General features: G+C 37.7%; 1 protein-coding gene across 8 annotated transcripts in view; it reads right to left on the bottom strand.

Moving 5' to 3' along the window:
- The window catches only part of CCDC91 (coiled-coil domain containing 91), a 409698-nt gene extending 383895 nt beyond the window's left edge, over positions 1–25803 (bottom strand). For 2 of the 8 annotated variants that reach the window (XM_060305805.2, XM_060305803.1), the window contains exon 1: positions 25548–25793. The gene's annotated coding sequence lies outside the window, so the exon portion shown is untranslated. Of the gene's footprint in view, positions 1–25547 lie in introns of all 8 variants that reach the window. The other 6 variants (XM_060305807.2, XM_060305806.2, XM_070046418.1 and 3 more) reach the window with 5 other exon arrangements.
- Positions 25804–26044: the final 241 nt, after the last annotated feature.

The raw sequence follows: 26044 nt of genomic DNA on the forward strand, positions 1-26044 counted from the left end.
TATATCAAAAAAAAATGAAAACACTAATTTGAAAAATATACACGGACCCCAATGTTCACAGCAGCATTATTTGCAATAGCCAAGATATGGAAGCAACCTAAGTGTCCATCAACAGATAATGTATAAAGAAGATATGCTATACATATATATACAATGGAATATTACTCAACCATAAAAACAAATGAAATTCTGCCATTTGCAGTAATGTGGATGAACCTAGAGGGTATTATGCTTAGTGAAATAAGTCAGACAAAAAAAGACAAATACCCTAGGTTATCACTTATATGTGGAATCTGAAAAATAAAACAAACAAATGTACATAAAAAAACAGAAACAGACTCACAGATACAGAGAACAAACTAGTGGTTACCAGTGGGGAGAGGGGAGGGGGAAGGGGCAAGATACGGTTATGGGATTAAGAGACACAACTAATATATATGAAATAAATAAGCAACAAGGATATCTTGTACAGCACAGGAAAATATAACCATTATTGTGTAATAACTTTGAGTGATGTATAATCTATAAAAATATTGAATTACTATGTTGTACGCCTGTTACTAGTATTATAAATCAACTATACTTCAATAAAATTTTTTTAAAAAATAAAAGCAGCAGAAGCTTGCAAAATACAAATTGGAAACTGGAGAAAAATATCAATATATTTATATTCTCCCATTGTAGACTTACAAAGGAGAAATCTGGTAGAGGTCACTGGAGAAACTTTGCCCAAGTTAAACCCCATTTAAAATAGCAACAAATAATTACTACAGGCAGAGATTCTTTTGTCTGTTTGGTTCACTCACGTATTTCCAGGGCCTGGTACATTGTATGTGCACAAATATTTGCTGAATGAATGAATGGATAATTTTCTTAAATTAATGGGGGATACCTTCATAATGTGATATATTATTCCAAATACCATGTACCACAAATGTTTAGTTTAAAATGTATTGTCTAAAACAAAACAAAAAATATATTAAAAGAGATTTCATAATGACAAAGATGACAATTCTTCAAGCAGACATAACAATACTAAATATAAATGCATCTAAGAACAGATTTTAAAATACATGAAGCAATGAGTGATAAAACTGAAATGACAGATAAACTAAAAATCATAAGGTAGAGATTTTGACACTCTTCTCTAAGTAATTGATGAAATAAGTAGAAAGAAAATCAGTGGATATGTAGATGAATTGAACAGTATTACCAATCACTTTGATCTAACCAATACATCTGAAAAACTCTACATAACAGGTGAACATTAGACATTCTTTTCAAGTGCACATGAAACATTTAAAGATAAATGCTATTCTGAGACATAAAACAAGTCTCAATAGATTTAAAAATACTGAAATCATACAAAGTATCTTCTCTAAGCACAGAAGAAACATATTAAAAAGCAATGTAAGAAATAAATCTGGAAATTCCCCCAAATACCTGATAATTAAACAACACAATTCTAAATAACCCACTATATATCACAAGAGAAACTGAGAAATATTTTGAGGTGAATATAACTGGAAATACTATATATCTAAATTTTGGGGATGCAGCTACAACAGTGCTTTCAGGGAAATTTATAAACATTATATACTTATATTTAGAAAACAAGAAAAGAGTCAAATAACTGATCTATCTCCTTAAGAAACCTAAAAATGTAGAGCCTATTAAACTCAAAGCAAGCACAAAAAAGAAAGTAACAAAGAACAGTAATTAATAAAATAGAAAATACAAAAACAGACAAAATTACAGAAAACAAAAGATGATTCTTCCCAAATATCAATGAAATTGATAACAAAAACAAAGAAATGACACAAATTACCAATATCAGGAATGGAAGAATTTTTCAATATTAGGACATTTCTAGAAACATACAGGTATTAAAATAATAAGGGAACATTATACAAAATTTTTTGCCAATAATTTCAAATATTTACATAAAATGTACAAATTTCTGGAAATATAGAAAACTTCCAAAAGTCACTCCAGAAAAATAAACAAACTGAATAGACCCAGATCTATTAAAGAAGTTGATTTCATAGTTAAAAACCTTCTACAATGAAACCTTTAGGCGCAGAAGGCTTTACTGGAGAATTCTATGAGATTCAAAAAAGAAATAGAAATTTTTTATGAACTCTTTAAGAAACTAGAGAAATAAACTGGTATTTGGTATTACTTTGATACCAAAACCAAAGACCAGAGAGTAAAATATGAAATAACATCCCATATCAATATAGATGAAAAAAAAATAACTTAAAAAAGTGTTAACAACTCAAATCCACCAATATATGAAGATAAAATATCATGAAAAATAAGGTTTATCTCAGGAATGCAAGTTTGCTTGAATACTCCAAAATAAATAAACTTAATTCACCCTAAAGAAAAACCATATATCATCTCAATAAATGTAGAAAAAAAAATGTGACAAAACTCAAAACCCATTCAGTATACAAAGAAGAAGATGTCTTCAACTTGATGAAGGCTATTTACAAAAACAAAAAGAAACTCACAGCTAACATATTTAAAGGTCAAAGACTCAAGGCCTTAACCTTAAGATCCTGAAGAGTTCAAAGATGTGTGATCTCACCATAGGTCCTAGCTAGTGTAACAAGACAAGAAACTGAAATTAAAACTATATAGACTGGAAAAGATGTAAAACTACCTTCATTCACAGTAAACATGATTATCTATATAGAAAATCCTAAGGAATCTACTAAAATATTACTTGAATAACACAAAGTCAAGATAAAAAAATCAATTGCATTTTATATTCTAGAAACTAATAATTGAAAATTAAAATAAACAATATCAATTAGAGTATCATCAAAAGTTTGAAATACTTAAGGATAAATTTAACAAAATGTGTACAAGACATATACATGAGTCAGACAATTCAATATTACTGCTACTTCTCTTCAAATTAAGATATAAATTTAATATTTTCCTAATCAAAATCCCATCAGGCTTTACTTTAAAAATTGTCAAGCTATTCCTAAGATATGCATGAAAATGAAAAGAACCTAAACAGCCAATACAGTTGAAAATGAAGAACAAATGTGAAAGACTCACACTACATGATTATGATTCTTACTAGAAAGCTAAAGTAAATTAAGATAGTGTGATAAGCAGAGAGTCCAGAAACAGGCACACATATATGCCACAAAACTCCAAAGATAATACAATGGGGAAAGAACAGTCTTTTGACTAGGTGGATATTAACGTGCAAAATAATGAACCTTGACATTTACACTGTATCATGCAAAAAAACCACGAACTTGACACAGATAATAAGCCTAAAACTAAAACCTAAAACTGCATAACTTCTAGAGGAAAATGAGAGAATCTTTCAGACCACAGGTTAGGCAAAGATCTTAAATAAAACAAAAAAGTACAAACCATAAAAGAAACAAATAAAAATCATCAAAATTAAACACCTCTGTTCAAAAAGCATGTTTGCTTGCTCTCACTTCCAGAGAGTCTGAATCAGGGTGACATTCAGGAATCTGAATGTAAAACAAGTTATTTTTGATGCCAGTGGTTGCTGGACCACTTTCAGAGAAACACTAACTTTCAGATCAATGCATTAACAAAAGTGATGGCTTTTATGGAAATAAGGGAGAAGCATGCAAGCCTGCAGATTTTTTGGCTACTATTCTTCCTGTACTAGTAGCTCTTTCCCAGTGGTTCATTGTCTAAAATGACTAAGCATATTCACTGAACCAAGGCGGAAAGGAAACAGACTTTAAAATACAGTGAGTCTAGGAAAACAGAATGGTGGTTCCTCAAAAGATTAAACATAGAATTACAATATGATCCAGCATTCCATTTCTGGGTATATACCCAAAAGAACTGAAAGTAGAGACTCATATACTCATACACTCATGATTATCTGAAAGCAAATAATCATACACTCATATTCATAGCAGCATTATTCACAATAGCCAAAAAGTGAAGATAACCCAAATGTCCATCTGTAGATGAACAGATAAACATGTGGTATGTACATACAATGAAATATAATTCAGCCTTAAAAAGAAATGAAATTCTAATACATGCCACAACATAGATGAACCCAAAGACACTATGCTAATTGAAATAAGCCAAAAACAAAAGAGCAAATTCCACTTATATAAGGTACTGAAATAGTCAAATTCTTAGGGAGAGAAAGCAGAATAGTGGTTACCAAGGACTGGGGGTGGGGGATAATGCTGATTTATTGTTTTATGGATACAGAGTTTCAGTTTAGGATGATGAAAAAGTTCTGTAGATGGAGAGTGGTGATAGTTGCACAACAATATCAATGTACTTAATGCCACTGAACTGTACAGTTAGATTAGAATGATAAATTTTATGTTATATATATTTTACAACAATTTTAAAATTTTTTAAATATATGTATTATTAAGAATAAAAAAGGCAAGCCACAGACTGGGACAAAATATTTAAAAAACATATCTGGTAAAGGTCTTATATCCAGAATATAAACAGAACCCTTATAACTAAAAAATAAAATGAAGGGCTTCCCTGGTGGTGCAGTGGTTGAGAGTCCGCCTGCCAATGCAGGGGACGCGAGTTTGTGCCCCGGTCCAGGAAGATCCCACATGCCGCGGAGCAGCTAGGCCCGTGAGCCATGGCCGCTGGGCCTGCGTGTCCGGAGCCTGTGCTCCGCAACAGGAGAGGCAACAACAGTGAGAGGCCCGCGTACCACAAAAAAAAAAAAAAAAATGAACTCTATTTTTTAAATGACAAAAGAATGAATAAACATTTCATAAAAGAATGTATAAAACTGGCACATGAAAAGATGCTTAACATCATTAGCCTTTAGAAAAATGCAAATTAAAACCAAAATGTAGGTACTGGTCACATCTACTAAAGTGGTAGTATATAAAGTTAAACATTCAACTTGCTACATAACCCAGGATTCCCACTCCTAGCTATTTACCCAAGAGAAGTGAATACATATGTCCACATAAAAGCCTGTCAGTGAATGTTTACAGCAGGCTTATTCATAATAGTAAAAATAAAAAACAGATACAACTAAAATCCCTATCAACTGGTAAATGGATAAAAGAATTGTGGTACATCCATACAGTGGAATACTACTCAGCAATAAAAATTAACAACTTATATATGCAACAACATGGATTAATCTTCATTATATCAAGTGAAAGAAGCCTACCATATACACACACACACACACACACACACACACAAATCTATAATGTTCCTTTTATATTAAATTCCTAAAAATGCAAAGCTTCAGTAACCAAAAGCAAATCAGTAATTGCCAGGGACCAAGAGTGGTAACACGGGATCAACTATAAAGAGACTCAGGGGAATATTTCAGACTGATGGAAATGCTCTATATCATGAATGTGGTATAAGTTTCTCATAGGTAAATATTTGTTAAAAGTCATCAAATTATGGGTGATTTTAATTTATTTTTTAGTATTTTAATATTATTGTATTTATTATTGGTTGTTTTAATTGTATAAATGTTATATCTCAAGAAAACTGCTTTTTTAAACCACCACAGAATACAGAATAAATAGTGGAAAAGAATATTCTGTTTGAAACTTTTATCACAGCCTCACTGCTTATCACTAGTGCTAAGTCCCTTCCTCTAGCGGGAGTGGAAGTAGAAGGCACATTAGGCAAATAGTCCAGCTAATAAGCATTTCTTGAAATTGAGGTAAGAGGAAAGATTATCTCTTAGGCAGAACTACAGTTGCTAGCAAAATAAAAGGGGGGAGGGATTGAGAATCAGAGGAAAAAGACATGCAGCATGTAAAATGCCTCAGGGTGTTTAATGTAGGTAAGCTTGAAATAGGGTGTCCAAAAGATCAAACATAGGATGGAGGAAGTGAGAACAGATCATGGAGTCACCAAACTGGAAAATCAAGAGGACTGGTGTGGGAGAGGATAGATGTATTAGGAAAACAGGAAGACGGCCTTAGATGTTAAGTGAAATATGGGATGCTATCTACATCATGCTTTTTAAAGCTCTCTGCAGTAAGCTAGGCTGCCTGAGACTGGAGAAGTTACCAGGCATACCCAAATTATAATCAGCTTCCTGTCGGTTTGTCTTACTTTTAAACTTTCAGTCATACCACCACCCCGTGTCCCCAGAAAAGCCTTATTTCTTCGGATTGTTAAATAACAGAATGATTACATACTGTTTTGATTTTCTTCCCAAGCAATCAACAAGTAAGAGCATTATCCCAGCCTGCCCAAGGTTGATTTCATCATGCCCTTGCTTACACTTTTCCCCATTCTGTTGTTGGTAATCTATCCCTAGAGAGTCCCTTAATGACCTGGCTCAAATTTACATTTCCAGTCTCATCTTCTGCCTCTTACAGCCATTCTGAAGTCTGCAATTTTTTTCTTACACAGAACAATAGTTCATTAATAAACACTTATTATTTTTGATTGACTTTACTGACTTCAACTTCTCAAATAAAATGAGAAAAAATCCAAAGCATGCCTACAACTATTAATATAAGATTAAGCGGTCAGTTCAAAATTGCTATTTCCGAAATTTTCCTAAAAATTGTCCAAGAGCTACACACAACTCAAATATGCACAAACTTGATTATGTGTAAACTACTACTATAATATTTAAAGAATACAATGAATTGAAGGATTTCAATATTCCCAAGCAATTTAATGTGAAACATATACATATGGACATATGTGTGTTAATACACATATATATTCAATTATGTGTCCTATTCTGTGCTAGCATCTCTGCTGTCAGTACCACAATACAACCATCTAGTTCATTTTTCATATTCCCTGATAATATGTTACCTGATAATACGTTAAGGGCTTACTCTGGGCCATAATTTTCTTATGAGAAAAAGGTTTACACACTATGGGTAACATGAAAGCAATGGTAGTGATGTGAACAAAGGTGTAATTCTCCTAAGCATTGGTTCCTTCACCATCATTACGACTGATTCCCTGATGTTTATGATATTCCCTGATAGCTTCATGATATTCTGAAAGGTCAAAACAAAGAATATCATAAAGTAAAAGCAACGTTCTATTTATATGCCTCACAATGACTTTCCCTCTCAACACACACATATACACTGAAAGTCATCAACAAATTTCAGTTTCAATTTCATAGATGAACAGCATTTTCTGTTTATTATATTATAATTATAACAACATTGCTCTGAACAATTGCCCATTATGTTCTTTTTTTTTTTTTTTTTTGAGGTACGCTGGCCTCTCACTGTTGTGGCCTCTCCCGTTGCGGAGCACAGGCTCCGGACACGCAGGGTCCGCGGCATGGGGGATCTTCCCAGACCGGGGTACGAACCCGTCTCCCCTGCATCGGCAGGTGGACTCTCAACCACTGCGCCACCAGGGAAGCCCCCATTATGTTCTTTTAAGAATGGATAAGAACAGATAACTAACTACATGAAAGAATGCTACAGTTCCCACACACAGAAACGTATGCCCCAACTTCTCCACATATACAACCAATTAGTGGTGTTTTATTCAACTGTTATGGTTTCCTGCTTCCTTGAAAACTGACAACTTCCACAACTCATTACACATAAGCTCCCAAAAAGATGTACACCTGTCTTGATTAGAATATCTAGTTCTGTGATATTTTTGAGGCAGAATATATATTTTCTTTTAATTATTGGCACCACGTTAAAGTAACTGAATTGCAGAGGAATGAAGATTTGCTTAGAAAACCACTACACATTTTCCAAGCCTGAGAACCAACAAACATTTGCTATGTAATCCAACATCAGAGACACGGAGAAACAAGTCTACTGAGAGTCGATTTAAAAAAACAAATTTTTTGCATGATTCTGGACCTCAACACTGCTACACAATCACAATGGAAAGAATGTGTGGTAATTAACCAGCTTTAAATGCTGAAAGTATCCAAACAATCATTCTTTTTCCCTAAGAACTTTTTACAAAAGGGGAAATCCTGTAGACTTTATGATTGCGCCTTCAGTTTACTTTACTTTTTAAAAAATGAAAACAAACTAAGTACTGGGTACTGCTGTTCACAGATTTTTTTTCCCTCTTTTTTAAAGCAAATAGTACCTTATCAGGCATATTATTCCATTTTACTATATTCATTAAATCTCTCTCCAGCATATGTGATTAACTTATTAGCATAATGACTATTTTCCATAATCTGAGACTGTGGTAAAAATAAAAGGTCAAAGAACAATAGCAATAACAGTAACTGAGTTTTACCAAATCATTTAAGTCAAAAGTATATACCTGTCAATAATCCTTATAGACTGTTGTTAAATGTCAATATACTTCGTGATACAGGTACACTGTTTGACTGTGTCCGAGACTAATTAATTCTGGGATCTCAGCCGTGATTTCTAAGAGTTTTACTATAAATATCCTTATACTAGAACTCAGTATCTCATAGTCATTTCTTTATCATGTGAGATTTGGAATACTGTAAGTAATGAAAGCAATTTATGAAGCAAACTGCAAGGCCACTCTTCTTCATACAGTGGTAAGATGACCATGTATTCTTTAAAAATTTTTATTAGCTCCATATTTGACATTCCACCTTGCCAAAGACACCCTGTTTGTTGTACTGGAAGAGGAAATAGTCAATTAATTTTTTATTTCTATGGTGAGTGTATTAGTCAGGGTCCTCCAGATAAACGCAGTTGACCCCTGAACAACACGGGTTTGAACTGCATGGGTCCGCTTATATGCAAATTTTTTTCAAATAAATACTTACTGCAATACTACATGATTTATGGTTGGTAGAAGCCAAGGATGCAGAACCACAGATACAGCAGGCCAACTAGAAAATTATAGTCAGATAATAGACTACGCAAGGTTCAGCACCCAACCCCCATATTTTTCAAGGATCAGCTGTAAAAATAATAATAATTATATATATATAATTATTATTTTTATAATAATACATTTTATTTTTAATATTTAGATACATTTTTTAATATTTAGATACATTTTTCAGTTTGTTATTATATATTGGAGTATAGTTGGTTTACAATGTTGTGCTAGTCTCAAGTGTACAGCAAAGTGATTCAGTTATACATATACATACATCCATTCTTTTTCAGATTCTTTTCCCATATAGGTTATTACAGAATATTGAGTAAAGTTCCCTGTGCTATACAGGAGGTCCTTGTTGATTATCTATTTTATATATAGTAGTGTGTATATGTTAATCCCAAACTCCTAATTTATCCCTCCCCCCCACCTTTCCCCTTTGGTAACCATAAGTTTGTTTTCAAAGTCTGTGAGTCAGTTTCTGTTTTGTAAATAAGTTCACTTGTATCATTTTTTTTTTAGATTCCTCACATGTGATATCATATGATATTTGTCTTTCTCTGTCTGACTTACTTCACTTAGTATGATAATCTCTAGGCCATCCATATTGCTGCAAATGGCATTATTTCATTCCTTTTTCATGGTTGAATAATATCCCATTGCATATATGTACCACATCTTCTTTATCCATTCCTCTGCTGATGGACATTTAGGCTGCTTCCATGTCTTGGCAATTGTAAATAGTGCTGCAACAAGCACTGGGGTGCATGTATCTTTTCAAATTATGGTTTCCTCTAGATATACGTCCAAGAGTGGGATTGCTGGATCATATGGTAGTTCTATTTTTAGCTTTTTAAGGAACCTCCATACTGTTCTCCACAGTGGTTGTACAATTTACATTACCACCACCAGTGTAGGAGGGTTCCCTTTTCTCCACACCCTCTCCAGCATTTACTGTTTGTAGACTTTTTGATGATGGCCATTCTGACCCATGTGAGGTGATACCTCATTGTAGTTTTGATTAGAATTTCTCTAATAATTAGCAATGTTGAGCATCTTTCCATGTGCTTTTTGGCCATTTGTATATCTTCTTTGGAGAAATGTCTATTAGGTCTTCTGCCCATTTTTTGATTGGGTTTTTTTTTTTGATATTAAGCTTCATGATCTGTTTGTGTATTTTGGAGATTAATCCCATCAGTCGCATCATTTGCAATATTTTCTCCCATTGTGTGGGCTGTCTTTTCGTTTTGCTTATGGTTTTCTTTGCTGTACAAAAGCTTTTGAGTTTAATTAGGTTCCATTTGTTTATTTTTGTTTTTATTTTCATTACTTTTTGGAGGTGGATCCAAAAAGATACTACTGCGATTTATGTCAAAGAGTGTTCTGCCTACGTTTTCCTGTTTTACAGTATCCAGCCTTACATTTAGGTCTTTAATCCATTTTGAGTTTATTTTTGTATATGGTGTTAAAGAATGTTCTAATTTCATTCTTTTACATGCAGTTGTCCAGTTTTCCCAGCACCACTTAATGAAGAGACTGTCTTTTCTTGTATATTCTTGCCTCCTCTGTTGTAGATTAATTGACCACAGGTGTGTGGGTTTATTTCTGGGCTTTCTAACCTGTCCCACTGATCTCTGTTTCCATTTTTGTGCCAGTACCATACTGTTTTGATTAGCTTTGTAACTATTATTTTTATAATAGTATATAATTTTAATTATTTTATATATACATTTTATATATGTACCTATATACTACATACATATATAGACACGTATATACATATAAAGAGACAGAGAGAGAGAGAGAGAAAGAGAGAGGGAACTAGATTAATAGGAACTGGCTTGTAAGATTATAGAGGCTAAGAAGTCCCAAGATCTGCAGTTGGCAAGCTGGAAACCCAGAACGCATGGTGCGGTTCCAGTGTGCATCCAAAGAGTCCCAGTCCAAGTGCAGGAGAAGACCAATGCCCCAGTCAAGCAATCAGGCAGAAGTTCCATCTTACTCAGCTTTTTGTTCTATTCAGGTCTTCAAATGATTGTATGAGGGCAATCTGCTTTACTCTGTCTAGTAATTCGAATGCTAATCTCACAAACACCTTCAGAATAAAGTTTGATCAACTATCTGGGCACCCCACGGTCCTAAAATTAACCATCACAAGTCTACCCCTTGTCTACTTGGCACCCATACTCATCTCTTAAACCATACTTAATCTCCAAATAAGGACATAATTCTTTTATACCAAGGTCATAAAATGTGATATAGCTATCCTGTGTACAACTGGAAACACACTAACCTCTTCTCCAGAAAAGGAGGTAAAGTCCTTGAGTGATATTTACTCTACTCCTTGATATCCCAAAATTTAAATACTATGCTGTAAAGTTAATAATACTTAAAATACTATGATATACACCTAATGCATTTTATGTTACATGATAAGTGGTTAAGAGAGGAAAAAAGCAAAGATAGTTTACATATATATTGCCATACACATACGTGTGCGCACACGCACGCACACACACACACACACACACACACATATTCATAGCAAAATAAGGATGAAATACTCCTGACTATTACAGTCCTCATTTCTGTAACTGGTCAAATGGTTGTAGCTGGTATTTATAACTGCCTTCTTCCATTACCCATTCTGTATCTTCAGCAAGCACTTCAGCTGGTCATGGTTCTTTACCTCATGGAGTTACCCAAATCCTCATTCCTGAGGGATCTGGGCCATCAGTAGTCCTCCCTCAATTGGGCTGTTTTAGTTTTCCATTGACTTTAATCACAGGGCATGATAATATTGAGATGCCCTAAAAAAGTCTCCTGCATTTCAGACACACTCTTCCTTACCTCCATTGTGGAACAGTAGTCCAATATCCCCTTGGTAGTCAAGATCAGTCACCCCAGCCAGCACAGCAACTCCCTTCTTTGCCTGTTGATTCAGAGGTATGAGGAGTCCAAAGTGGCTAGGCAGTAGTCTTAATTTCCAATTCAATGGAATCACTGTGTCTTCTGGTGGAAGCATTCCTCCCTTTGGAACTAAGACCTATAGGCCAGCAGAGCAGAAAGTCATAGAAACAGGAACCAAAGTTTTGCTAGTGGCTCACGAGGGGTAATAGTGAATGGTGCCACTCCCATTTCCACCCCTTGATTCTTGGACCTGTGACCCTGGCTATGGAAGAAACAGCACCATATACTGTATGCTAATTCAAAGTATATACAACCTTGTGGAGAACGTTGCACCAGTCCTGCAAGATACTGACACCTTGCTGGCACCATAACTTAGTCTTCAAAAGACCATTCCACCATTCTGTCAAGCCAGCTGCTTCAGGATGGCAGGAAACAAGATAAGACCAATGAATTCCATGAACATGGGCCCACTGCTGCACTTCTCTTGCTGTGAAGTGAGTTCCTGGATCAGAAGAAATGCTATATGGAATACTATGTGGTGAATGAGGCATTCTATAAGTCCAGAGATGACAGTTTTGGCAGAAGCACTGCACGCAGGGAAGGCAAGTCCATATCCAAAGTAAACATCTACTGCAGTAAGAATAAATCGCTGCCACTTCAATTATGGGAGTAGTTTAGTATAACCAACCTGCCTCCACTTAGCTGGCTAATCACCCCAAAGAATGGTGCCATATCAAGGATTCAGTGTTAGTCTCTGCTGATGACAGACTGGGCACTCAGCAGTGGCCATAGCCAGGCCGGCCTTGATGAGTGGAAGTCTGTTGCTTAGCCTATGTGTAACCTCCATCGCTGCCAGCATGGCCACTTTGCCTATGAGCCCACGAGGCAATGACAGCGGTGACAGGGGAAAGAGGCTGACTGGTATCCACAGAATGAGTGAGTCATCCTATCCACTTGATTATTAAAATCTTCCTCTGCTGAGATCACTCTTTAGTGAGCATTCACATGGTACACAAATATCTTCACATTTTTTGCCCATTCAAAGAGGTCTATCCACACCTTTTCCCCAAATTTCCTTGTCACCAATTTTCCAACCATGTTTCTCCCAAGTCCCTAACCATCCAGCCAAACCATTGGTCGTAAGCCATGAATCAGTATTCAATTGTATGTCTGGCCATTTGACCTTCCAAGCAAAGTGAACAACCAGGTGCACTGCCTGAAGTTCCGCCCACTGGGAGGATTTCCCTTCACCACTATCCTTCAGGGATGTCCCAGAAAGGGGCTGTAGGGCTGCAGCCATTCACTTTCTGGTGCTGCTTGCATATCATGCAAAAGCATCTATATAACAGGCCTGAGTCTTCTCTTCTGTGAACTGATGTTAGCAAACTTCCCATGAAGCCAGAGGTGCAGTCTGGAAAAAGAAGACACTGTAGCAGAGTAGGACCCATGGACATTTGGGCCACTTCTTCAACTTATCTGTGCCTCCAGGGCCTGCTCGGGCCTTCTCAGATATATACCACTTCCACTTGATGATGGAGTGCTGCTGTGTCACGTGCCCAGCTTTATGGCTTGGTGGGTCAGATAACACTCACTTCATGATGGGCAGCTAAGGTCACATGGTAACTTGGTGGCCCATGGTTATGCAATCAGTCTCTAAGGCCCAAGTGTAGACCAACAGCTGCTTCTCAAGAGGCACAGTTATCCACAGAGGATGGCAGGGCTTTGTTCCAAAATCCTAAGGGCCTACACTCTGATTCTCCTAAAGGAACCTGCCAAAAGCTCCAAACAGCATCCCTATCTGCCACTGACACTTCAAGGACCGCTAGATCTGGTGGAACATATGACCCAAGTGACAGAGCAGCTTGCACAGCAGCCTGGGCCTGTGGCAGAGTCTTCTCTTATTCTGGGTCCCATTCAAATCGAGCAGCTTTTTGAGTCACTCAGTAAATGTGCCAGAGTAACACACCCTAAATGAGGAATATGATGTGTCTAAAATCCAGAGAGACCCACTAGATGTTGTGCCTCTTTCTTGGTTGCAGGAAGGCCCAGATGCAACAACTTATCCTTGTCTTAACCTTAGAAGGGATATCTCAAGATACCTCACACCGCTAGACCCCCAGAAATTTCACTGAGGTAGAAGGCCCCTTAGCTTTTATCAGATTTGTTTCCTACTCTCTGACACTAAAATGTCTTACTACTAGGTCTAGAGAAGTTGCTGCTTCTTGCTCACTAGGTCCAGTCAACATAATGTCCTCAATTTAATGGACCAGTGTGATGATATCTTGTGAAAGAGAAAAGTGATACAGATCCACACAAACTAAATTATGACGTAGGGCTGAGGTAGGACAGTGAAGGTGTACTGCTGGCCTTGCCAGCTGAAAGCAAACTATTTCAGCTGGACCTTGCTGACAGAGATGGAGACAAACGCATCTGCCAGACCAACAGCTGCATACAAGTCATCAGGGGATGTGTTAATCTACTCAAGCAGTAAAACTATATATGGCAGCTGCAACTGGAATCACCACCAGGTTAAGCTTACAATAATCCACTGTCATTCTCTAAGATCCATCTGTCTTCTGCACAGGCCAAACAGATCAGATGAATGCAGAAGTGGTGGGAATCACCAACCCTGCATGTTTCACGTCCTTGACGGTGGCACTAACGTCTGCAATCCCCCTAGATATGAGGTATTGCTTTTGGTTTACTCTTTTCTTAGGTTGAAGCAATTCTAGTGGCTCCCATTTGACCTTTCTCACCATAATCACCTTCACTCCACTGGTCAGATAACCAATGTGGGGACTGTGATAGCTGCTGACTGTATCTATTCCAATTATGCATTCTGGAACTGGAGATATAACTACAGGATGGATTTGAGGACCCACTGGGCTCACTGTGAGACAGACCTGAGCTAAAACTTCATTGATTACCTGACCTCCATAAGCCCCTATTCTGACGATGGACCAAAGGGACAACTTGGGTCCCATGGAACTAGTGTCAATTCAGAGCCAGTATCCAGCAGTCCTTGAAAGGTGTGATTATTTCCTTTTCCCCAATGCACAATTACCATGATGAAAGGCCACAGAACCCTTTAGAAGGGCTGACAGAAAGACTGACAGTAAATTTTGGCAATGTACCAGCGTCCTTCCTCAAGGAACCCTGCCTCCTCTTCATTCAAGGGGTTCTAGGTCTGTAAAAATTCAAGTCTCAGAATTGACTGATGGGTCATGACTCTGTTTTTTCTGATTCACGCTAGACTTTGGTTCACTTGACCTAGAACTTTTCTGCTTATACAGATCAAGTAAGAATTTAGTAGGCTTCCTATCTATTTCACTTCTGGGAACACCATGATCAACTAACCAACACCATTGTTCTGCCTAAATCAGACTATTCTAATTGCCGCTTTGACTCTGCTGCCCAAACCACGCTCACCTTGCCTTTGACAGATGGATGTCACTACTCGGCCCCTGCCACCCTGGAATTCATTTACTCCCATTGCATTTAGGTTTCCCAGTTCAGTGACTGCATGCCCTACGGAAGCATCACAGAGCTCGTCAAGGATGCCAGGGCTCCCCTCACGATTTATCTCATAACATTGGTGGAAGCTATGTCTTCTGGACCCTCCCAGTTTGGGTGAGGCACTTCCTAAATGACAAATCCACTCTAACATTCCAATCTCCCTAAGCCCTTGACTCCCTTCCTCTACAGTAAACCAAGACAGGTAGGCCCAGCATTTGCAGCTCACTCACTGTGAGCCACCTTTTGGTCCATATTTCGGCCAAACCACCACACTAAATGCAGAATCTCTGCTGAGTGAGCCCATATCAATAAATTCTGCCTGGTCCAACTTCACGTTCTTTTCATGATTATGCTGCACCTTTAGTATCCATTCCCACACATGTTCCCTGGATCTGTCTGTATAAATTAGAAAGTTCAAGTAGTTCTTTTGGAGTATAGTACATTTCCCCATGAGTCACACTTTGTACCTCACCTTTAGAAGCCTGCTGGGATTTCAGTCTAGTCATAGATCTAGAAGCAAAGAAAAGTGTTGGGGCAGGTCCTGAGGAGATCAGCACTGTCTTGCCTGGCAACTGCCTCAGGGGCTGCCATTAATGCAGAATTAATCCCCTCAGATCTCAGACATGGGTGGAGAGGCTACTCCCACTGGGAGTGAGGAAGTAGCTACCACTGTGGGTAGAGAGGCCACTACCACTGAGGGTGGGAAGGATGCTCCCACTGGCAAAAAATACTCATCAAAATTCAGGGGCTCGATGTCTCTAGCTTCATCTCTTCCCACACACTCCTAACTTTCAGGATCCCATTCCTTCCCAATCAGTGCTCTCCCTATAATGTATCAGTTTATATAACTCTCACCTACTTGACTGTGAGGTCCTTGAAAACCAAGTTGACATTCATTTCTGTATCCTCCAGTGCCTAGTATAGGAACCTGAAATATAGATTTCTATTGAATTGAATCTTGCTCTCACCATAGTTCAGTTGTCCATTATTTTACTTTCATTAACTTAGTTTGACAGTTATTAAATCCTTGTTTATGCACCTATCAAAGGTCTTCATCTGCTAACAGTGCCCTTTAACAGGAAACAGACTTGTTTACCAGAGAAACACATAAAGGACTTGCTCGCTCACATTTTTCTAAGATAATATAAAACTGTCCTGACCACTAATTTTCATTTCTTCCTGAAGTAAAGTACCAGTATCCTCAGCAGGATCATTTTTTTCATCTGATCCTAACTTGTAATTTTTTTTTTCACTTCCATACATAATAAGTAATTGACTACCAATTTTATCTGTAAAAGATTTCTAATGTATATAGACTCTAATTCATCCAAAACATAGTTAAGTGTGCATGTGGGGAAAAAAAAAGGAAAAAAGCATATCTGAAGCACACAAAGTTCTCCTTTCCCTCTATTATTGGGTACATTCCTGAAAAATCTGACCATTTCTGAGCAATATTTGAAAGACTTTTCCTCTGCACTGTTGTGAAGATTAACTAAGCCATTAGCTAAAAATCCAAAGTTTTCCCACAAGGCAATCCAAGCACTCCCAACTTTTTTATATGCCATAGTGCCAGGATCCTACAGAAATGTCAACTGACACTATTTCTCTACTGAGTAAATATAAAACCAAATCCAAAAAATGCTAGCTATTAGGTGATGGCACTGACAGTAAGTCTTATTTACTTAAGTTCCATTAGTTGTATGTAAGTTCCATTAGTTGTATATAAGTATTTCTACATTTTAACCCCATGTTCTTATCAACTGTTTGAATCATCCCAATGTCTTCTACAGCACTGAAAATAATATTCTCAATTATGACTCTCAGGTAGTACAAGATGACAAGATGCTAAGCCAGCGAGTTAAATGCTAGGGAAAAAAATAAGTCCAGCTACTTTTGATTACTAAGGCATTAAAACTCCACAAGTACAAGTCTAGAGATTTTCACCAAATTAAAAAAACAAACAAACAAACCTGGGCTTCTGGTTGTCTGATAATCCCATTAACCAAGTAATATGTTCAGGCATAGCACAGGGTAAGCAGTCAATAAATGTTTTCTTACTTTTTGTAATCATTTTGATAATCAATGAACTTTTTAATCATAATTCACAAGCCCTAACTAAAGATTTCCTCTATGTAAATTGACCCAATTATATAAAATGAACTGGCATAATATAACTGCTAATAATTCCAAGTGGCCATACAAGACAAAGAATACAGAGTTTACAAAAAGAGTTCACCAAGTCACTAAACAAGACAGCAAAAATAGCAACAAAAACAGCAACGATAAAAAACTCTGGGGAGGAGAGGAATTTCTGATTTCCAGAGTTGCCATGTTACATGTAAAATATATTAAAAATATATATATACACATATATTTATAAATAGTTTTCAACAAAAATTATGAGACATGCAAAGAAACAAGAGCAGAAAACCGGCAGTCAATAAAAATTTGCTCATGAGGAAACTCAGACATTATAGACTTAGACAAAGACATTAAAATCAACTACTTTAAATATGTTCAAACATGTAGTCTCAAATCACTAAAGGAAACTATGCCTAAATAACTAAAGTATAATAACAGTCTCATAAAATATAGAGTACTAATGAAAAGATAGGAATTATAAAAATAAAATATATAAAATCTGGAGTTGAAAAGTTCACTGACTGAAATAAAAAATTCACTAGAAGGTCTCAACAGCAAATCCTGAGTTGACAGAAGAAAAAATCAGTGAATCTGAAGATAGGTCAATTGAGATTATCCAGTTTGAGGAACAGAAAGAAAAAAGAATAAAGAAAAATAAACAAAGTATCAAAACCTGTGGATAACCATCAGGAATACCAACATATGCATAAGCATGATGAGAGTTCCAGAAAAAGAGGAGAGAAAGAAAGGGGCAGAATAACTACTTCAAGAAATAATGCTAGAGGGGCTTCCCTGGTGGCGCAGTGGCCAATGCAGGGGACACGGGTTCAAGCCCTGGTCTGGGAAGATCCCACATGCCGTGGAGCAACTAAGCCTGTGTGCTACAACTACTGAGCCTGTGCTCTAGAGCCCACAAGTCACAACTACTGAGCCCACGTGCCACAACTATGGAAGCCCACGCTCCTAGAGCCCATGCTCCCCGACAAGAGAAGTCACCACAATGAGAAGCCTGCGCACCACAACGAAGAGTAGCCCCTGCTCACCACAACTAGAGAAAGCCCACGCACAGCAACAAAGACCCAATGCAGCCAAAAGGAATAAAATAAACAAATTTAAAAATAAATAAAAGAGGGCTTCCCTGGTGGCACAGTGGTTGAGAGTCCGCCTGCCGATGCAGGGGACCCGGGTTCGTGCCCCGGTCCGGGATGATCCCACATGCCGCGGAGCGGCTGGGCCCATGAGCCATGGTCGCTGAGCCTGCGCGTCCAGAGCCTGTGCTCCGCAACGGGAGAGGCCACGACAGTGAGAGGCCCACATACCCGCAAAAAATAAATAAATAAATAAATAAAAGAATGCTTGAAATTTTCACAAATTTGATGAAAAACATTAACCTACACATCCAAGAAACTCAACAAGTATCAGCAATTATATTAAATACACAGGGGTTAAACACTGTAATCAACCAGCAGAAATTTGCAGAATGAATAAAAAGCATGATCCAACTAGATACTGACTACACAACATGCCTTAGATTCAAAGACACAAGTAAAATTTTGCACACCAGTAATGTATCAAGGAAAACTGAATATTTCATAATCAATATGCAGAATGGTATACTATAAACAACCCAAGGTTTGGAGCATCCATTTTATAAAAGTCTGTAAGTCAGTCAAAAATCTGATTTTCATTCATCCAAAATGTAGTTTTTTACTAATATTCATATAAGCCCCTATCAGTGAAGCATACTTATAGATGAATGCATCTTGCATAATACCGCAGCACTGTCTTTACTACAGTTGCAGATGTTCTGAATTCTTATAATACAAAAGTAAAGCATCTTGAAATGATCATGTAGACCCTCTTTCACCACAAGATGGAACACAAAATAAAAGGCAATTTGGCTGGCCCCTTTGTTATCTATGCCTACTTTTGGTAGGAGATGCACATGGTCTATGTTAGCAAGGCTGGCAAAGGGAGAAGAAAGTCAGTCTTCTCTGAATACCAGGAAAAAGTGATTCCACACTTTACAAAATAGTGGTTATTTCACTGATATAGTTAATCTATATGAGTATATGTGTTCAACTGCATTACATAAATACCAAAATGTTCATACCCTTCTAAGGTAAGAAGGTTTACTACAATTAAAACATGCTGCATTTTAAAGTAGCTAACATTATTTCTGATCTTCATCTATTAAACCTGTAACTTTTAAAAAGTCTTCTAATTTCAAAATTTTTAAATTATTGTATTCTCTGCTAGTGACAATAAATGTATCTCTAATTCTTTAAGTAAAACTCTACAGCATATAGCTAACAACAGTCTTTGTACCACTTACTGGGGATTTGACAGGGAAGGGAAGAGGATACAGGTCAAGAAATACTTAAAACAATTTAAAATTAGACAATATAAAAGGACAGAAATTTGGGTAAATATTTTAGAACTAACTGATACTGTCTCATGCTGATTTACTAAATTGCTTAATGAGTTTATTCTAAGAATTAAAATTAGAAGACAGATCCAGAGTAAGCAGACTACATACAAAATGCTTACGTAAACTCTATATTGGCATTATAGCCTACAAATAAAAGCAGATTCAAGAAGACTTGTGATAAAACTCCAGCTCTACCACTCACTGTTAATACAACCATAAATAACTTTGCTCGCTTGTCTGAGACTCAGTTTCCTCATCTATGAAATGGGAAAAATACTACCTACCTCAAAAGGTTCTGGTTGGAATTCAATAAAACAACATACATAAAGGGTTACTGCATGATGCTGGACACAAAGATTTCTACAATCCTTATCAAAAGAAAAACATGAGTATTTTACATTACACAAAATGCATCAGGAATTCTATCTAGATCACTGACAGCAAAATAATAATGTGGATGGAAAAGCCATTTACTTATTCCACATGCTAAACCTATAAAATAAATGATTTAAACTGGATAAAATCTAAGGAACTGAGTTTCTGAAATTCTAGGATTCTACCATAAAGTGATGCACAAAAAGTCAATGATATTGACTGCCACATTTTGCTCTAAAATTTATTGCAAATACATAGTCTGGAGGACAAATTCTAGGAATATAAAATAAAACAAAGAGGCAGTGTATATTAAGAATCTGAAAAAATTTCATACACTTTGAGTAATAACCATTTTTTTAAAAATCAATTAAAAAAATTTTATCAGAGTTATGCACAAAGATTTAATATTAATTCTGAGGAAAACAACTATCCTAACTACAAATCAAGAACATACAAATCAAGTTCTCCAAAAATTCATGACGTAGTAAGCACTCAGTGTAAGCCTAGCAAAAAGAAAAAACTGTAAGACAATATTTACAATTTTGTTTTTTAAATGTCCGCAAAAAACAAAAAAAAGCCAGTAAAATATAGCAGGAATTATCTCATATTAATGGAAATGGATTAACTCTTTTCTTTATAGGATTATTTCCAGATTTTCTACTGTAATCAACTATGATTTCCACAATCAAAAAAAATACAGTATTCATTTATGATTTTTAAAAAAATGTCAGTGAACAAGAAGCTAAAGAAAACTTCCTCAATCTGATGAGAACTGTACTTACAAAAAAACCTATAGCTAACTACTTAATGGTAAAAAATTACATGCCTTCCCCACTAAGAAGAGAAACAAGGCAAGGATGTCAGCTCTTACTTGTTCCGTTTAACATCACACTGAAGGTCCTAGCCAGTGCAACGAGACAAGAAAATGAAATAAAAGGCAAACAGGACAATATGAACTAAAACTGTCTCTACTGGCAGACAAGATTGTCTACATAGAAAATCCCAATGAGTCTACAAAAGCTACTAGGGTAATTGAATTTATTAACAAGGTTGAGAATTCAAGGTCAATAAAAAATATCAATTTATTTATATAAATAATTGGAAATTGAAATTTTTTCAAAGATTACCATTTACAACAGCACCAAATAACATGAAGCACTTAGACATAAATATAACATTTTGCACAAATATGTGCAAAATTATTATGCTGAAAGCTTTAAAACGTTAATGAGAAAAATCAAAGACTTTTTTAACATCTTAACAACATTAAGATGTCAATACTCTCCATATAAAACTATAACTTCAGTGCATCCAGTCAAAATCCCAGGATGCTTTTTTATAGAATAGGCTGATTCTAAAAATGTACATGAAAAGAAAAGGAGCTAGGATACCCAAAACAAACACACACAAAAAGTAAGCTGGAAGACTCAGACTTCCTAATTTCAAGACATACTATAAAATTACATTAATAGGGACTTCCCTGGTGGGGCAGGGGTTAAGAATCCACCTGCCAATGCAGGGGCACACGGGTTCGAGCCCTGGTCCGGGAAGATCCCATATGCTGTGGAGCAACTAAGCCCGTGTGCCACAACTACTGAGCCTGCATGCCAACAACTACTGAAGTCCGCATGCCTAGAGCCCGTGCTCTGCAACAAGAGAAGCCACTGCGATGAAAAGGCCACACATGGCAACGAAGAGTAACCCCCTCTTGCTGCAACTAGAGAAAGCCCGTGTGCAGCAACGAAGACCCAATGCAGCCAAAAATAAATAATAAAATTTTTTTTAAATTTACATTAATGAAGACGTTGTAGTTTGGGCCAAAGGAGAGACATATGGAACAATGAAAGAGAATTGAGAGTCCAGGAACAGATCTACACATACAGAGTCAATTGATTTTTGACAAAGGTGCCAAGAAAATTCACTGAAGAAAGAATAGTAAGGATAGTCCTTTCAGTAAGTGGTGCTGGACAAATTGGGTGTCAATACACAAAAAAAGAAAGGGCGAGAGAAAAAGAACTTTGACCCATATCTTGCACCACATAGAAAAATGAAGAAAAAATTGATCAAAACAGATCACAGACCTAAAGGTAAAATCTAAAACTATAAAAGTTCTAGAAGAAAACACAGTTAAAAAAAAAAAAAATCTTTATATCTTTGGGTTAGTCAAAATTTTCTAGATAGGACGCAAAAGCACAAATCATAAAAGAAAAAAATGATAAACTGGACTTCTTCAAAATTTACAACTTCAGCTCTTTGAAAGATACTGTTAAGAAACTAAAAAGACAAAGCACAGACTGAAAGAAAATATTTGTGAACATATATATGATAAAGGAATTGTATCCAGACTATACAAAATTCTTACAACTCACTAAGAAAATAGACCAAAGATTTGAACAGATAACTTCACCAAAGAAGACATACAGATAGCAAATGATAGCAAATGAGCACATGAAAAGATGCTCAACATATTAGTCGACAGGAAAATTTAAATTAAAACATCAATGAGATAGCACTAAATACCTATTAGTATAGCTAAGATTAAAAGTAAAATGACAAATGCTGACCAGGATGTGGAGCAAATGGAACCATCAAACATTGCTGGTAAGGATGTAAAATGAAACAGCTATCTTGGAAAATAGTTTGGTAATTTCTTATGAAGTTAAACAAACATTTGCCACATGGTCAAAGTCCTACTCCTAAATATTTAACAAAAAGAAATGAAAGCATATCTCTACACAGAGACCGGTAGATGAATGTACAAAGAACTGTACATGAATGTTTACAGCAGCTTCATTCCTAAATGCCAAAAACTGGAAACAACCTAAATGTCCACCTGGTGAATAGATAAACAAATTGTGATATAGCCATACAATGAAACAGCACTCGGCAATAAAAAAAGAACAAAGCACTGATACATGCACTAAAATGGATGAATCACAAAAGCATTACATGAAAGAAACCAGAAAACAAGTTCTATACACAGTAGGAGTCCATTTATATGACATTCCAGAAAAGACAAAGCTATAGGAACAGTGAACAAATCACTGGTGGCCAGATCTACTGCTGAGGGGAGAAAATGAACTACAAAGGAGCAATGAGGGAACTTTTTGGAATGATAGAAATGTTCTTTGTCTAGATTGCGGTAGTGGTTACATGACTATTATGCATTTGTTAGAAGTTAAATAACAAGATACTAGACGAGATTTTTTTTACTTGTAAAGTATACCTCAATAAACCCACATTTTAAAAGACGCAGGACATGCCCTTTTGGAAAATATGCATCAAGTTAAATGAGCTAAACCCAGCTAAATGGGTATTTGGGTGGGGGAGAAACAGTGGGGAAACAAAAAAATCAGAAATACTGGAAATCAAAATATTGATTTATCAATAGTAAATAAGAAGAAACACATTGATACAAAGAGTTACTCTAAAGAGAGTTGCCTTTTTTATTGTTCTCATTGTTTAGACAGAAAAATAGCAAAATTTGATGAGTTTCAAGAAAGACCAAAAGTCACAAGTAACAGACTGATAAAGGAGGCACAGTGATTACAAACTAAAATTTGGAAACAACTCACCTAAACATGCCCTTTACAATTTACTGATTAAAAGAGTCCCATCCACCCTAATGTACTTCCACCCCAATTTCTGCCATGAAGGGCAAGATAATAAACCTTCAAATAGTTTTCTTTATTCATAACAATCCTATGTACTTTACAAATCTTACATCTATAGCTCTAACCAGACAAATTCCTGTTTGTCCATTTAAGCTTCAGACCAGCTACCTGGTAACCATCTTTCTTTTCTTCTTCTTTTTTTTTTTTTTTTTAACTGCCACCAAAAAAAAAAAAGCTGTCTCTCTGTGATGACTTTCTGAAGTTTCTTTTTGTCTGTTATTAAGTATCAAGATGACTAAAATAAACAGAAAGCTCTCAGAAGGTTTGAGCTGATCACTCCAGTAAGATACATTTTTCCATTTAATAAAAGTTAAGAGGTAAATTGTAACTTTCATCACTTTGTTTTCTTTATGTTTATTCCATTTGGCTTGTACTGTTGCTAGGAAACCTGTTCATAATAAGATTTCCCAGCCCACAGAAGAACCTCCTAGCCAGCCTGGAGGATACCAAACTTTGTAACCAGGGCAATTCTCTACCACACAATTTACTGGCTAGCCAGCACCATACAGGTGCACTTCCCCTGGCATCCCCCCGCTGCATTAACCTTACAGGTACAGTACAGCGAATTCCCTTAATGCAACAGAAATCGCAGCAGAAGGTAAATGATATGAAGTGTTCAGCTCTCTGATGGCAGAGAACAACGCGACTTTATTGCCACTCCCAGTCACCCCACCCAACTAAATATTCTGGGTATTTTGTCTTAAATTGTGGGGTGAAATGTTAGCCCACCCCAATGACAAGATGAAACGTCAGTCCACCCCAATCTCTAGTACCATGCAACATCCAAACTGCGTCCAAAAGCCATCATCCAACTACCGTCCAGATAAATATTTGGAGAGTAAGGTGGGCATCAGTATCTGCACAGTTCAGAGGGGGAGGGAAGGAAAAGAGCCGGAATTCTTAAGGTGCCGCTGAATCACCTATAGCTGTGACCAGAACTTTACCCTCCAGGAAATCAGCATCTGCCCCAACTCTCATCACGGAAGCAAGTGAGAGTAGCAGCAGCAACATCATCCTACCAAAAAAAAAAACACCTACTCAGCGCTGCTTTTAATAGAGATCCCACTCCTTCGAGCGAAGACAAAAATAGGTTTCATGTCCAAAGCTTTGCTCCGCACTATGCAACAAGGGCAGATGGAAGAAACATCTTTGAGGAGAGAGGGGACGCACTTCAGAGGATGAAGGATACCTCACCACTAGGAAAGTTACTGGCTGCTGCTTTCACCCCGAAACGCCACTTTTATTGCAACCTATGGCCCAAAGTAACGGCAAGGAAATGTCACAGACGGCCGTTGTAGAGCTTTTACCCTGGTGTACTTGGCCAAGTCGAAGGGGAAACATAAACCAGGCGCGATCGGTGAAAACTCGGCAAGGATCAAAGTCAACGTTCAGTGGGAGCTTCGGTGACACAACAGTCACGTGTACTTGTGCGTAGGCTTTCGAAAACATTCGATTCTGCAAAGCGCAGGGGCCGAAACCTGGCGGAGAGGGCAAGCACGGGTCGGCACCGCCCGCCAAGGGAGGCAGGTCACGCCCCCTGACTCTCAGACACCGCGACCGACCTCCCGGGGCCAGGCCCGGGCGGAAGCCCGGCTGCGCTCCCCGCCCGCGCCAGGCCGCCTCCGGGCGCGCGGCCGGCCTCGCGCGGCCCCGGCCCCAGACCCAGGCCCGAAAGGCAAGCGTCCGTTTACCTGCGCCCCGGCTCTCGCCGCCGCCGCCGCTGCCGCCGCCGCCGCCGCTGCCGCCGCCGCCGCCGTCGCCGCCGCCGCCGCGCCGCTCCCCCACGCCGTCAGGTGAGCCACCCACAGCACACAGCCCTGCACGCGTGCACCCGGGCGCGACCCTGACCCGGGGAACCAGGGCCCCGGCTACACGACTTGGGGTAGCCCACGTACCACGCACCACCCGGCTTCCAGCACCTCTGCCCCCGGAAGTTGATTTCCGCCAATGCCCGCCCAAGGCCGCGCCTGTCACTCAACGCCCACACGCGCGTCACGTGTGCCTATGCTGAGGCCGAGCCCGGGGGCCCCATCTTCACAGGCCCGCCACCCCTGGCTCGAGTGGTCTTCGGAGCGCTGCCCTGGGAAAGAGGTTGACTCAGGCGCTACTTCCTGGTGGTTACATCTTCTAATTCCCCTTGAATGACAGGCCCTTTTTCTATATATAATCCATGCAAATCAAACCGTCC

This window comes from Globicephala melas, chromosome 10 (genome assembly GCF_963455315.2).
Source record: "Globicephala melas chromosome 10, mGloMel1.2, whole genome shotgun sequence".
Lineage (NCBI taxonomy): Eukaryota > Metazoa > Chordata > Mammalia > Artiodactyla > Delphinidae > Globicephala > Globicephala melas.